This window comes from Amblyomma mixtum, chromosome 4, assembly GCF_055824585.1.
Source record: "Amblyomma mixtum isolate Tamu chromosome 4, ASM5582458v1, whole genome shotgun sequence".
Taxonomy (NCBI): Eukaryota; Metazoa; Arthropoda; class Arachnida; order Ixodida; family Ixodidae; genus Amblyomma; species Amblyomma mixtum.
In genome coordinates this window covers 118,407,981-118,423,658 of record NC_143015.1, presented here as the reverse complement: position 1 = coordinate 118,423,658, position 15,678 = coordinate 118,407,981, and the positions used below count along the sequence as shown (strand labels likewise).

Genomic DNA, 15,678 nt, shown 5'->3' with positions numbered 1-15,678 from the left:
GAATTGCCAGAGACAGCAACGAAAGCATCGCCCGCGTTCACACATCGTCGTGTCTAGCTGCATGGTCGATCGTGTCTAGCCAAATGACGTGTTTACATAATAAAATGCCTAGTGAGGGGGACGCGTTTAGAAGCAGAATGCGAGCGCTGCTGCTGCGAAGGCTGCCAATTATTGGGAAGCTAGGTCACATACTAAAAAAGAAATTTTTCGCCGCATATCGATTTTCAGCGACAATTAGGGGCCCCAATGAAGCACAACCAAGGAGAAGGCAGTTTGAATGTCGTGACATTCAATTATATTGTGCATCAAGGTTCAAAATATCAGTGGCACCTCCGGAATGTCTGCTGGAAGCGTCACTACAGCTTCAGGGAAACTGTTTCTAGTTTCATATACAGAAGCCAAAAGTAGAAACTTTAGTGATAATTTTTTGCAAAATAATATTGCTACAACCTTCGGCGACGCCCGGGGTCTTTATGCTCATTGATATCAAGCAGCAGAGAAGAAAAAGTATTGATAAAGGGTTGAAGGTGCCAAGCTGGTGTTCAGGGGTTATGGACCTTGATACCTGGCCATGCTTACCTTTTCCTTAGATATTTTAACTGTTGCTTTACTTTCTTTAAATGTAGGCCAATAATTTTATTCGGAATTTTAACTTCACCCCTATTTTCTCCTTCCAGTAACCATTGCCGCCCATTAGGCTGCTAAGCAATGCACAGCACCCAGAGAACCATACAGTACAGGTGCCATTAGGACACCAGGTGAACATGATACTAGATTTCGCAGTACAGCATATAATTTTAAGATGCGCATCATAGTACTGCGAACATAAGAAGATTTGACAAGGACTCTGATTTTATATCAGTGGTACGAAGCAGGAAATTTCTGGTTTTAATACAGAGCTCACGTCAGTTTCAGAATTTTTTTCCCAAAATACGGTTACAATGAGAAAACAGAACAAATGTAAAGAATACAGCCTTTTTTATTTCAGTAGTTATAAGTGATTGAAAAATAAGCCGCTTTTCCTTTGTCTGAAGCAAGCACCTAGTCTGGGGTTATGGGTGAAAACGCGATGCGCTTCACCAGCGTCTTCTGAGCTACCTGCCCAGCGCGGGGAGAAGCGGTAGAAGAAGGTGACATTCAGCAGCTATAGTTCTTGGCATATTCCGGGGTGCGGCCGCCACCATCAATGAAGAGATATATAATTCAATACGCCTTTTATGCACCGAGTTTCATACTTACCCCTAATCTGATTGAAATTTGTGGAACTTTTATCTTTATTCAATAGCACCGCTTTATCAATGCGAATATTGCGGGCCCATGAAGCTTTCTATGGAGTTTCTTTCTTTGGAGGTACAGTGCAAGTGCTAAATATACCAGGGAACGTTTTAAACTTATTCCGTTTTACTTACGGTTTCTTGAGCATGGAAAAAACATAGTGAAGTAATCACCGAAAGTTACCCCACAAAACGCTTCGTAGCGGTGCGAAATACACTTCTATTGGTCCGGTCCTCTGTTTCTTTTTTTTTGTAGTACTGTGGAAGAAACTTGTTAGAGAGAAACCAAAGCCACTGTCAACGTGGGCACTCCTTCTCTACAGCTGTTTCTCTGAATATAATATTTTGTGAACGCCTTCATGAAATATTATTCTCTCGGGAAGTTTCAGCTTTTTGAACTTTTCTTAGAACAGTAACGAACCCGGCCGAGAAAGTTTAATGAAGAAGTCTATAAAAGGTTATTCTTCCCAGCGGCATTGTCCTAAGACAGTCCAGTTGATTGCTTGTAATGACTAAGGTCAGAGGGCTAAGATATTTTTTAGACGCTAACATTTCAAGATGCCAACCTTTTGACATTTTGACTCTGTCATGCTATTTTGACCTTTCAGGGTCTGCAAAAAGGTTTCGAAAGGGTGTTGTAACGTGGTTGTGACGGCACTCAGAGAAAAAAAAACAGCTGGAGGCTTTGAAATCGAACTGTTCGTGGGGCGAGAATGTTCCCTCCGAAGAAAGGAAGATAAAATTTGCCACCTGTAACGGCCGCACAGCGATTAGATGTTTCTTTTTTAATTCACCTGCCTGAGACACTGAATTGGTGCCTCCGCCTTTCATGTTCGAGTTCCTTTTGTTACAAAAATAACGTAGAAGGCAGCGGTGTCTGATACTGCACCGGTGAGATTCCATATCTCGCGCTTTCAGCATAAAATAGAGATGTATTCGAAACTATTTTAGAAATAAAAAACAGAGACCAAGCAGCTTGTTGTGCAGCAGTATCATGATGATGTTTATGGTAAAGATTGTTCTTTTAAAGATGATTGAACCAACAGAGTTCCGTCATTTTTTCTTTCTTTCACACGCGCACACAGAGACTCTTACTCAGTGATAGCCTAATGAAAGAGAGGCTGTTAAACCATTGGCCATTGCAGAATAACAAGGATGCGTGTGTGCTTCTCCTTTTTGCCGCTAACCTGATGTGAAAACTTACTGTTAGGGCTCTACGGACTTCACAAAGAAAGCTGTTGTGCGAGTTGGTGGCGATCTTTCATAGTTACAGCGCGATGACAGGACAAGAGAGGACGATAAAACACAGCGCTGTGGTCTGTCGTCCTCTCTTGTCGTCTTTTGCGCTGCAACTATGGAAGGCTAACTTATATGTAGAACGTGATTAAGGGCGTCTTGGCTCTTGGGCGCTCAGCTGAAATGTAAGCAAATTCTCGGCCGCGTAAATCGTGCAGTGGTTTCACATTATGTACAGGCATCGGTGATGCTAGGACCGGGCTGCACGAGATGTCGTTTGGTGAGGCGCAACCGCATCCTGCATCTTGCACGCCTATTGACTGTTCCAGACCCAGATTACTGCGCAGCCTTTCGCCAGAAAGTCGGCGCTGTCGAAGCGTCGAATCCGTTTTAACACCTTGAGATTTCTGTGAACGCTACACAAAGAAAAAAAGAAAAGAACATTAACCTCAGCCAATTCGTAAGTGGGAACATCCGTAAGGCTTGCAGACAGCATAGATGGTACACTACAGGATAGTGCAGAAGAGAGAGACCAAGGCAGCGGTTTAGGCTCAGAGAAGATATTGGTGATCTCCCGAGGTGGATGGCGTAGAGTTTTTTGTAGTAATGATTTATGTTCGATTGTTTTAATGTTCTCTCTTGTATCGGCACCCACACGCTCCCTTATCACGTAATCTTTTACCATAGAATGTCTAGTTATTGGTGTTGCGTTTGTACAGCACCGATTAAACTTTCCCTCTTTTTAGCAGCAATACCTGGAACACTATACTCTATTGGACAGCACTGTTGTAGATCATCCCAAATTTTGAACAGTAACAAGTGTTGCGCGTGGAAATTCAACGTCTAAAATGCTTCTCTCGGGAATTAGTTTAATTTTTGACGGATAACGTCCCAAAGCGACTCAGGGTATCAGGGACGTCGTAGGGAAGGGCTCCGGAAATTTCCACCACCTGGGGTTCTTTAACATGCTCTGACATCGCACAGTACACAGGCGTCTAGAATTTTGGCTCACTAGAAGATTGACCGCCGTGGTTGGGATCAAACCCGAATCTTTAGGGTCAGCAGCCAGGCGCCGTAACCATTGAAGAACCGCAGCGGCACTTCTCTCGGGTATCCAGCTTGCTTCTTCGTGCAGCAATTCAGCACATGACGTGGCAGTTAATGATTCCCATTGTATAGAACTTGTTAGGATGCAGTACTTCCTCGAATGAGTCAAAATAATTAAAAATATGAGTCCTCTGCAGCAACAAACAGCCAAATCATGCAGCATGCACAGCATACGTTTTCATCCATCTCGCTTCCGCTGGGTAGCGACCGCTCAAAAGTAGAAGTAGCGGTTAACTTACTTTAGCGTAGGCACGCCTCAAGAATCATTGCAGTGTGTGCTGCTTGTTTGGCTTGATGTCGCAGCATACAATGCGGATTTTCAATCCCTGCTGACTGAATCAGGCAAGAGACATGTTATTATAGAAAAGTAGCTACAAATGCTGCACCATGCGTTAAACCACAGTGCGAGTACGCAAGCGGCGTAGGCGATAGAAGCATTTCAGACGTTGCATTTAGCGATCCAATGCGTGTTATTCTTAAAACTTTGATGTGTGTACAATGACGGCTAGAGGCTGATGCCATGCTCTTTACACCCGTTCATTTTTGTGAGCCAGTAATTGTGTTTTCAGTCATTGATTATTCTGTCAGGCAATCTCTGCGGCATTCGGAGCCTCTGACAGAGATGCATGCCCATGGTCTGAAATTCCGAAAGAGGGAACGTCGCAGAGTGCAGTATTCCAAACCTGATGGGCACCGAGTCCAATTGTTCTTTTCGCCGATGTGAAGATTCCTCCCGTTGCTTTTGAGCACATGTTCAGCCAGCAAACAATTCTTCGCATGTCTGTATATTCAGGCGTTTTCTCCAATAATCACCTGCACATGACGTTTATTGAGCTTTTTTGTAGCCGAATGACTCCACATGTGAAGGTATTGCATTCCACCATTCAGGTGTCACATTGTTTGCCGAAGTATTGTGAAGGGCACTGATACATGAGCAGAACGCAAACGACTAACTCCGCTTTCTGTTTTCGTCGAGGACAACCTTCCCTTCAGAACCCGGTGGCATGGGCAAGGCATACCACAGAAATGTATCTTGCCGCATTTTCCATCAAACGTTCTGTGTTCTGGAAGCAGAGAAATTGGCCTTTCAATTTATTTACGGTTTGATGGTGGGTGCAAGTGCAGACAGCAGCGTCCTCAACATGAGGCGCTTGCTACACATAATAAATAAGTTTCACGCGGGCCATTCGGTCCTTCGGATCATATTGGGTAAAAGAACAGTATGTACTTTGTTGGGTGGACTCAGAACTCACGCCACATTCACTCTCCGAAGCCCTCAACAGCGGTGGATGTATGTAGAGCATGTTTTCTGAAGAAAAAGACACCCACTCAAGAAACACCGTTGTGTCTTTTGTCGTTTCTTCTTGCGAGCCTAACAAGGCACTGCAGCTTTTTTTTACTGTTGTCTCCAAGGACAGCTTAGCAGTGCGCAGCCGACAAAAAAAAAATTGGGTCCAATAAAGGTTTTCAATTAGATTATGCTCTAATGTTCAGTTCGTTCCAATTGTGTATTTAGACCCCTTTTCTTTCAAAGGAACATTCAGATTTGAGCCAGTTGGAATGCCCAATTGAATCTCACATTGGCTGCAATGTTAACGGCGGAACTGCAGCTTTCACGATTCCATACACACAATTGCAACCAATAGCCCATTCCAAATGGAAACCCCAATTTGACAAGAATAAAACATGAATATTCTTCCTTTACTCTGCCCACTTAGAATAAATCATTTCCATTCCAGAAGCAGGAAACGGTTATCCTATCTTTGTGGCTCCCTAGTGTCTGCAGCGATTCGAGCAGTCGAAGGTTCTGCTCCTGTATGTCCCAGTTGCCCGTGATTTTGGCTGAGCAGCTCTTTGCAACATTTACTGGGCGTTTAAAGCTAGTAATTATCACCGCTAGTAATTATCGCGAGTTAATGACGGGCTAAAATGCTGCCGCCTAAGTAACGGACCAATTCAATCGCCATGCAGGCGATTCTACAAATTTTGTGCCGGAAGCGTTTTGGGGTTACCCTATTGTGTTCACCCACCCGGCTCAGCCCCACATCATCGTGACTTGACACGATGACCTGCTGCTCTTCATCGCCCCGACCACAATGCCTGACGACGAGCAGAGGACACCGTATGACCCGATGTTTAACGCCTGACGACGATGTGCTGATTAGCCTACCATACGAACAAATACAGTATCCTCGCCCAAGTCATCCGGTGTATCAATAGCCTCTGGCTGTTGGCGGTAGCTAGAGTGGTAGATCCAGAGCCAACCATTCATCAGATTATCGCATTCGTCGCGATGCTAGGCCTTTCATTGACTTCTATCATTTCTTGACCAATGCGGCATCACGTCACGTTTCAGAATCAAATTATTTGGTTGGAACTATCACTCAATGGCTCCAAGAAGTGGCCCGAAGACACCGACGAAAAAGGCAAAAGGCAAAAGGCAAAGAAGGCGCTCGCGCTAGGCAAGTTGACATTTAAAGCATATCTCAGTCTTTGAGCATCTCGTCCCGTTCTTTCGCTTGTCATCCGTTAGCGATGAATATAGAGAGTAATGGCTCAAAACGAGCGCTTGTCTTCTGTTATTCCTTTTCTTGTTTAGCGCTCATTTGTGCTTTATAAATGACAGTAATCCAACTAAGGTAGGTTTCAACTCTACTGCAAAACCAAAAGCTGGCTAGCTGAATCTGATGTTTTTTCGTCAAAACCTCCGGTAATGAGTGTATAAATAAAAATGACACATCACGACCGCTCTTTTTCTGCTGGTCCTTTTGTTCTTTAGTATCTCTTTTCGTTTCTTGGAAAATGACTACGGCCTAACTGGCGTAGCTTTTTACCTTAGCACACTACAGAGAGCTGGCTGAGATTGATGCTCGTGATTATGAAATGCCGGACGAACATGTAACGAAATTACAAGGCCAAAGGAAATGCATATATGGGGCTTTCTTCTTCTTCTGTGATAAAATCCTCGCCTTACCATTTATCACAACATGCTTGACCTCTCTGTCGTTACCCTGCAGCGAAGTTCAAGAAGAGACCCACTAGAAGAAAAGCCAATTTAGCAGTAGATTGTTAGCTTGTAGCCATCTGCCCCTCCAATATAAACCCAGCTTTTCACTTCTGAAACTGAGTGAGTGAGCTTGAGAGCCTCTTGGAGGACTTCTGCTACTCCTGAACGAGCCTTGGGAACGATTTCATTTTGCCGAATTGTCACAGTTACAAAGGTAATTTTCTAGTGAAATGCATGTTACAATTTTGGGCGCTTATACTGGTTAACTAAGGATTCCTGCAGAATTTTTTTTAGACAAAGCCTTTCAAGAGAACTTTGGTTTGTAAGCCAGAAAATTTCGAGACCTTCCTTTATTATTTATAATTCTTAACACATTGCGTAGTACCTGGTGTTTAATGTCTCCATCTATCATATGGGATAGAGAGATCGTATAGATGAAAGTTCGGGATTTATTTTAGCACTTTCGGTAGGATATACAGCGCTCTCATTGAACAAGAACGGGAACGGTTCTGCATTTTGAGTCTGAGAAAATAGGGCCGCGGTCGCCGTGATTTATACTCCCGAGTTCTTAGTAACAATCCGAATCTCTAAGGCAAAGTGCGTCTGTGGCTGGTAATTGTCCAGAAATTAAACCAGCTATCCGTAGTGATATTGTAACGAGGACAGGACTGGCACAGATCACAGTTTTTTTGCGGACTTCAGCGCACAGTAGAGAACTTACAAGATGGCTGTCCGAACCACACACGCACTTCGTCTTCGTCCACCGACACGCGCACACTTCGTCTTCATCGTCGGCGCGCTCCCACGAGCACGCGTCATTACCCCCCTCCCCCCCCCCCCCCCCCCCCCAAATCAAAGCGGCAGCCCGACGCCGGAAACGAACACGGACGGCAAAGGTAATGTTCGGTATAGATGCCGGAGGGTAGAGAACACAGAGAGCTGTTAAGCTGGTAAAGCGGCGGGTAGCAGCCTGTCATGGTAGGGCTTCATGCGCACCACGTGGACAGTCTCGGTCGGATGGCGCCGACGTGGTAAGGAGGTCGTGTCCCGCGGAACAACTTCGTAAGTGACATCACTAACACGACGAACCACCTCGAACGGACCGAAGTAGCATCGGAGGAGCTTTTCGGAGAGTCCGCGGCAGCGCACAGGTGTCCATACCCACACAGAATCGCCGGGCTCGTACCGAACGTATCGGTGTCGGAGGTTGTAGCGACCAGCGTCGAGTTGTTGATGTCGAATCCGGCACCTTGCGAGTTGGCGGGCTTCTTCAGCCCGCTGGACGAATGTGCCAACGTCACCGTAGGGGCTGATGTCTGCGTCGCTGTGACCAGCGGGGAGCATAGCATCCAGCATGGTAGTGACACACCGTCCGTAGACGAGCTGGAAAGGTGTAAGATGGGTAGTCTCCTGCTCTGCCGCATTGTAGGCGAAGGTTGCATAAGAACTTCGTCCCACGTGCGATGCTCAACGTCGACATACATAGCAAGCATATCTGCAAGCGTCCGGTTGAGGCGTTCAGTTAAGCCGTTTGTTTGGAGATGACAGGCTGTTGTCTTCCGGTGACTGGTGTGGGTAAGATCGAAGAGAGATCGCATTAATGCCGCCGTAAAGGCGGTTCCACGGCCCGTGATGACGACTGATGGCGCACCGTGACGCAAGGCAAGGGATGTCATAAAGAACTAAGCGAATTCTGCAGCACTAGCGTGGCGAAGCGCCTGTGTCTAGGCGTACCGCGTTAAGTAGTCCGTCACCACAAATATCCATTTGTTCCCAGAGGAAGACAATGGGAATGGGCCCAGCAAGTCCATGCCCACTTGTTCTAAAGGTGTTGTAGGCGGTGGGATGGGCTGGAGAAGCCCTGCGGGTTTAACTGGTGGTGTCTTTTGTCGCTGGCAGTCACGACAGGTCCTCACATGTTGCTGGACTGATGAGAGTAAATTTGGGCAGTAATACTTCGCACGAATGCGGGCAAACGTCCGCGTAACACCCAAATGGTCAGCCGATGGCTCGTCGTGGCAGGCGTGCAAGATTTCTGGACGGAGTTCGGATGGCACAACCAGAAGAAAGTTTTCCGTGTTATGCGCGAAGTTCCTCTTGTAAAGGACGCCATCTCGGAGACTGTAGGAACCCAAACCTAGAACGAAAAGCCCCGGAACACCGACGTTAAGGCCCTCCAGGTGCTCAATGAGCGGATGCAATTCTGAGTCAGCCCGTTGACGCCGGGCCATATCGGACGACGTGACGAGAGCAAAAAACGGGAAGTCGTCCTCAGTGTCGGCCGGAGCAACGTCGGCAGGTGCACGTGACAAACAATCGGCGTCATTGTGCTTACGTCCGGACTTGTACACTACCGTGATGTCGTATTCCTGGAGCCGAAGGCTCCATCTCGCAAGCCGTCCCGAAGGGTCTTTGAGGTTGGATAGCCAGCATAACGAATGGTGGTCACTTACAGCTCGAAACGGGCGACCATAGAGATATGATCGGAACTTGCTAATCGCCCACACTACCGCAAGGCATTCCTTCTCTGTGGTAGAGTAGTTTGCCTCTGCTTTCGAAAGTGAGCGGCTGGCGTACGCTATGACTTTCTCGTTGCCGTCCTGCCACTGAACGAGAATAGCGCCGTGGCCAACATTGCTGGCGTCAGTATGAATTTCAGTGGCAGCTCGTTCATCAAAATGGACGAGTATTGGGATAGTTTTCAGGCGGCTGCGTAGCTCGTTGAAGGCAGCTTCGTAATCATCGTGCCACACAAAAGATACATTGTCTCTAGTAAGCATTGTAAGGGGCTCGGCAATTGTGGAAAAGTTTTCAACAAAACGTCTGTAATAGGCACAGAGGCCCAGAAACCTTCGAACGGACTTTTTGTCGGTTGGCCGCGGGAACTGTGCCGCAGCGGCAGTCTTCTCCGGGTCAGGACGGACTCCGTGAGCGCTTATCACGTGACCAAGAAAACCGAGCTCTTCTAAACCGAAGTGACACTTTTGTGGCTTTATCGTCAACTGTACCGAACGGAGCGCCTGTAACACCTTTCGCAGCCGGCTGTGGTGTTCCTCGAAGCTAGGAGCAAAAATGACAACATCATCAAGGTACACTAGGCATGTCTGCCATTTCAGCCCAAAAAGAACGGTGTCCATCATGCGCTGTCCATCATCGGTGTCCATCATGGACTCTGTTCTGCTGGCGCAGAACAGAGTCCAAAGGGTAGCACTTTGAATTCATAAAGGCCGTCAGGTGTCACGAACGCTGTCTTCTCTCTTTCCCTTTCGTCCACTTCGATCTGCCAGTAGTCATTCTCAAGGTCGAGTGAAGAAAAATATTTAGCATCACGCAGTCGATCCAAGGCGTCATCCATACGTGGAAGGGGGTAAATGTCACGTTTCGTGACACGATTTAACTTCCGATAATCGACGCAGAATCGCAAGGTGTTATCTTTTTTCTTCACCAATACCACAGGCGAAGCCCAAGGGCTCGTGGACGGCTGGACTACGTCGTCTGCACGCATTTCTTGCACTTGGGTTGTATAGCCTCCCGTTCCATCGGCGACACTCTGTACGGGTGTTGGAATATGAGGCTAGTCTCCTCGTTAACGATGATGCGGTGTTTGGCTACCGGGGTGCGCCCTACCTTTGATTTCGTGGCAAAGCACTCTGCGAAATCGTGAAGGAGCTCTAACAAGCGGTGCTTCTGACCCACCGATAAGCCGGGATTAATGTCCACGGTAGACAGAACGGCCGCTGCATCGCGTCCGTCCGGCGACGGTAACTCCAGAGTGTTGTGTGGCGCCCCCTTGGGTCGACACACAATTCACTTAGCTGATTTGTAAATGTGATCGAATGACAATGACGTTGGGCAGTGGCACCTTGTGATTGGTTGTTCATGTTTGCTGTATGAATAAAATCGTGGGGAACGGGCGCAAGCCCGCTTTTGTTCCGCTCGGAACTGAGTCGTTTTCTTCAGTGGCCCGTTCCGGGCCTCGCCGGGCCATATTCTAAGGTGTTCACGCAACACCACACAGAGCACATATTTCTGCGGGCCCAACGAAGTCGCTAACTTATGCGACGGCCGTTCCTTTCACAATAGGCTGGAACTCGGTTCCGAAGTTGGTGATCAAGAGTGTCGCTGAGCGATCCCGTAAGCGAACAAGCCCTCTTGTAGCGTTACAAGACGTCAAGAAATACGGCTCGATGCTGCATTAACTACTCCCTATATTATATCCTTCCTTATTTCCTTCGGTCATTTGGCGATCAATATGAAATTAGGCGGTTAAAGTCTGGTGGCAGAGAGAGGGTTTTACATACAGGGCCCGGAGGTTGTCCTAGCAGTCTCTGCTTCGAACCAAAAATGCGCTAACAGAAATAGAAAAATTTTCCCGTCAATACAGATAGTTGTGATCGATTCGGGTAGTTTCCTCGACGGATGTTAACAAAGAAAGAGCAAAAAGGGGCTGAGTTTCACATTGACCAGCTGAAATCGGCGTTGGCTTTTCAATTGTGGCCACTGAGAAATAATGACTGGGTGGTGAATTCAATGTTCAGAGCCGGTGACTGCAAAACACTGTGCACGCCTGTGTATTCTGTGAGCTGCTGATATTTGGTAAGCTGCTGAAAAATGTGAGATATCGAGTTTATTATACAATTTTCTTATTCTACAAATTTGAAACGCCCTTTACCTTCTCGATATTTTGTTATTAACAATGCACAAAAGTAGTTATCAAAATGTGATCCTATTTTAAGCAAGCTCCATGTGTACATTTATTGCGAGCATGTTGAAATGACTTTATTTGAAACAAGACACATACCTATGTAACCTGTTTTCGTATTTTTTTTGCAGGAAATACAACGAAAAAGAGATGCTTGCCGGAGCTTTAGTTATAGCGTTGTTGGGCATATATACTGCGGAATGTGAGTGGCTTTGCTTTGTAAAGCAGATAAGAAAACGCAAAGTGGCATCTCTACGAAATGAAGCGTTATCTATCTTTTCAGTTTAACGATCAAGGTGAAACTTCACGTGTTATCCTCAATACAAAAGCTTGTCATTCGAAGCTGCAATAAAACCACATCTCATGCTCATTTAAACAGTATAGCTTATCTGATTATGTTACTCGAGAAACGCGGCAGGAGTTTAAACACTGAAGCTGGGTCTCGCAAGCTTCAAGTACTATGCTGATATCCTGCTTTTCGGCGTTATATTAGACAGTTGGAAGAAAACAAACCGACCATAAGTATCGAAAAAGAATGTCTTCCTGGTGAAGACATTGGTTGTATTGGGAGGCAACGCATTTCAAGATAACATATTTCTAGAATGTCAAACCAAGACTACGGCACAACTTACTCCTGCAGCTGAGCGTGCACGCTTGAAAGGATGGTGAAGGCCTTTCAGCGCATTGGCAGGTTTCGAGCTTCTGCACAAGAAATGTGTGGCATATAAGGCAGGCTCCTACACCTAGAGATAAAACTACCACTCTATTAGGCTGTCAAGTTAAAATCTGTTTTCTGCGCTATGGGACGAGACTAGAATTATTGAACAAGTAGCCGCACAATTGAATATACACTCGCAGTTTATTACCCGGCTATTTTCCTTATTCCTACTTCTCATTCCAATCTCCGGAATAAACACACTGAGAAAACCACAACTAAAGTTGTTTCCGTGAAGATAACAAAATATATTGTCATCTTCTACTTTGTTTGTACGCACAGGTAAACCCGCTTTTCAGCATCAAGACAATGGTACAATCTTTAACAACACCTTGGAGGTACGTATAAATTTGCTCTTATTTGTTACACACAACTGCAAAGACAAACTTATTTCTTCAGAGATAAAACAATATGTGGCTCGTGTGCTAGCTCCTTGGTATGCGTTTAACATGTTTGCAGCATTGCATTTCTGCATCTGTAACATGCAGAGTCTTGAGGGTTCCCATATATTCTCGCAATAAACGTTCGTGGATAGCAAAATAAAGACGGGAATAGCTCTTTTTCTTGTGGTCCATTGATTGATATAATAATTCGACAAAGTTCCTCCGAACATCGCCACTCCACGCCTTCTCATGTTCTGCTACACAAGACTACTGTCTAGCTGGAACCAAGCCTATAGATTAGGGCAGACCTATAGATCTCCATATTTAACTGCGATTAACTTTAGTTCAAAGCGGCTCAAATTCACCATTGAGCATCAATATGTCAATGTATTTTAGCATCCGCAGTCTGTCATTCAACCTACAAAACGCCACTCAAATCGGTAATCGAAATGAATATTCCTATATTCGTCGCATGATCACTTGCTAGTGATTGCCACCCAAATCGGAAATTGAAATAAATATTCGTATATTCGTCGCATGATCACTTGCTATTGATTGCCAGGTCTTGTTATGTCGGGGAACATAAATATAAAGAATGTTTCTTAACAATACCGGAATCTTTATTACGTAGAATGGTAGTGTGAAAATTGTTCTTCTTTAAAGAAACATAAAAGCCAAATTCTTTATTTTTCACAGTGATGTACAATGGCAATAAAAACAGTTCCCTGTTAGGAGATATTTCCAGTAGTTTAATGTGCTTAAAGGCCCTTCTACACGATGGACGAAATTGATTTCGGCCGGTAGCGGACAGTATACCACGTGACCAGTCGTCACTGGCTCTGTCTCGTGCACGGATGGCGCTGGCTTCGCTAACTAATAACAGGCGTGGGTCGCACACTGCCGCCTGAGCGGCAGTCAGTGGAGCTTTCGGAAGTACAACTCTTCACAGTGCGCCTTCATGCCCGAGCGAGATCCCCGGATAAGCTGGAACATTCGCATTTTCGCTTATTTTTTGTTTTCATAAGATGGGGGCGCTGTTGGGCGATTGAATTTTCAGGCGCTTATACTGATGTGGAATGGATACCACATGGAGGCGAAGAACTATATGGCTTGGTAAAAGATACAAATTCCAAAGAGAAGAAACCGATAATAAGGCAATCATGGAAAATGGGAACATAAAGTGCGATCCTCAGAGAATATTCTCTGGAAGATAAAACTGCCTAATAAGCTGACGTTGCAGCTCTAAAGGACGGCTATATCTAAGGTTTAATGAAAAAAACATTTTTGCAATTACAAAGGGAGCGGTTTACTTTTCGAGGCCACGGCTGGGTGTTTGAGGACAAAGTGTTACCGGCAAAAATATAACACGGATGACGGTTGCTCTGGGCGCAAAACAGACAAATAACAGAACATATTGTTACCCAGTGCCAGACTTTCCAACTCTCCGATTTTGTCGGTCGTGTGGATCTCCATTAAGCGACACTTCGCTATGATGGAATGCGCAGTGGAGATCTCCGGACAAATTTTTAACATCTAAGGTATCTAGCCTGCGATTACATCACACAGCTTAGGGTAGTTTATTTTTATTTCGCCGTTACTTAAACAGCTACACCGCGGCCCTCATACAGCCAGCACCCTTAGTGCGAGCAGCTATAGGACAGCCCCTGAACGACCGCAGCCGGTATGAGAACTGATATGTGATGTTCCAAAAGTCATTGGTTACAGTATTTCGATGCCAAACGAACCATTTACAAAGAAAAAGAAAAAGAATACTGGACTGAGTTCTGGAACACAGTGTGCCCTACAAAAAGTTAGAATTGCTCCAGTTGCTTTCTTTGGCATAAGAAAGAAAACAAGAGTAATGGGAAGCGGATTGTTGAGAGTGAAATGTGCGTCCTTGAATAGTTATCGCCTGTAGTCGCATTGTGATTTTATATGGGTCATTGATAACATCTTATCACAGGAGGAAATGCCTTATAAAAAAAATGTGAAAAGCTGTTAAGAAATGGTTTGGTTTGGTTTGGTTTATGGGGTTTAACGTCCCAAAGCGACTGAGGCTATGAGAGACGCCGTAGTGAAGGGCTCCGGAAATTTCGACCACCTGGGGTTCTTTAACGTGCACTGACATCGCACAGTACACGGGCCTCTAGAATTTCTCCTCCAAAGAAATTCCAGCCGCCGCGGCCGGGATCGAACCCGCGTCTTTTGGGACAGCAGCCGAGTACCATAGCCACTGAGCCACCGCGGCGGCAAGAAATGATTGTACTTATTTGTTATGATTTAGACTTAGATGGCAACAAGGACACTCATAGTTTCACCGCGGCGATTATAATGCGCTATATTCTCTGCGGTTCTCGGTTTATTGTTGCTTTATTCATTAAGTATACAAACTAAACAGCCTGAAAAATATCTTGGCACGATCGAATTTCTTGTTATAAAGATATATGCAGCTAACGATCAGTAAAAAATTGCACATATCGTTTCCTGCGAAGCCGTTTCTGAAATCCTGAAATCTGTAGTTCAAAAGCGAGAACCATAATTATCTTGCACGTCACTAGAAAATCTGTACAGTTTTCGGAAACAAGTTTGGTTGAAACAAGCTTCTCTTCAAGTTATTGCGAGAAAAGGGTATTGTGTGCAAGGAAATTATATAGAAAAAGCATCAAGCCTGCACAACGAACACTTAAGCTAGCAGTAAAGCACTTTTTAAAATTTCTAAGCCCTCACGGCATATTAACCTGCGCACAACACATCATTGCAAACTGGCGGCTATAATTTTCTTCTGGGCTGAAGAAAATGGAATATGCATGAATTTAATGCTCAACTTGAGCAAACGTAATTAAATCTTGTTTTGGAAACCAAATATTTATATCTTAAGCGTATTTTGCAAATTCGCGATACCCGCCCATTTCCGGAGGTTATACGCAGGTGAACATGCTGTAAGCTACGGTCGCGCCTACAAAATGCTAAATATAAAATCCTATTGATGAGTGCAGGCAAAACAAAGAGTGCGCGTGCGGTCCCACTGTACAAGGGCCTAGATTTTGTCAGAAAACCGATGTTATTTTGTGCCGTGAAAAATGCGCCGGAGTTTAAATCAAGATTACGCCACTGGAAAATTGGGAGCACAATTATATCAAATACCAGTGAGCGGAGTTTTAATATCGCTGCTGGCATAGTGATAAGGATGACCCATCATTTCGTCGTTTTGTTTTTGATGAAAGGTGCATTTTGTAGGTGATACTGCAAAGTGA

General features: G+C 45.2%; 1 protein-coding gene across 1 annotated transcript in view; it reads right to left on the bottom strand.

The window, feature by feature from the left end:
* LOC149348061 (uncharacterized) overlaps positions 1-15,678 on the bottom strand; it is a 486,295-nt gene that overhangs the window by 290,390 nt on the left and 180,227 nt on the right. The window lies entirely within an intron of this gene.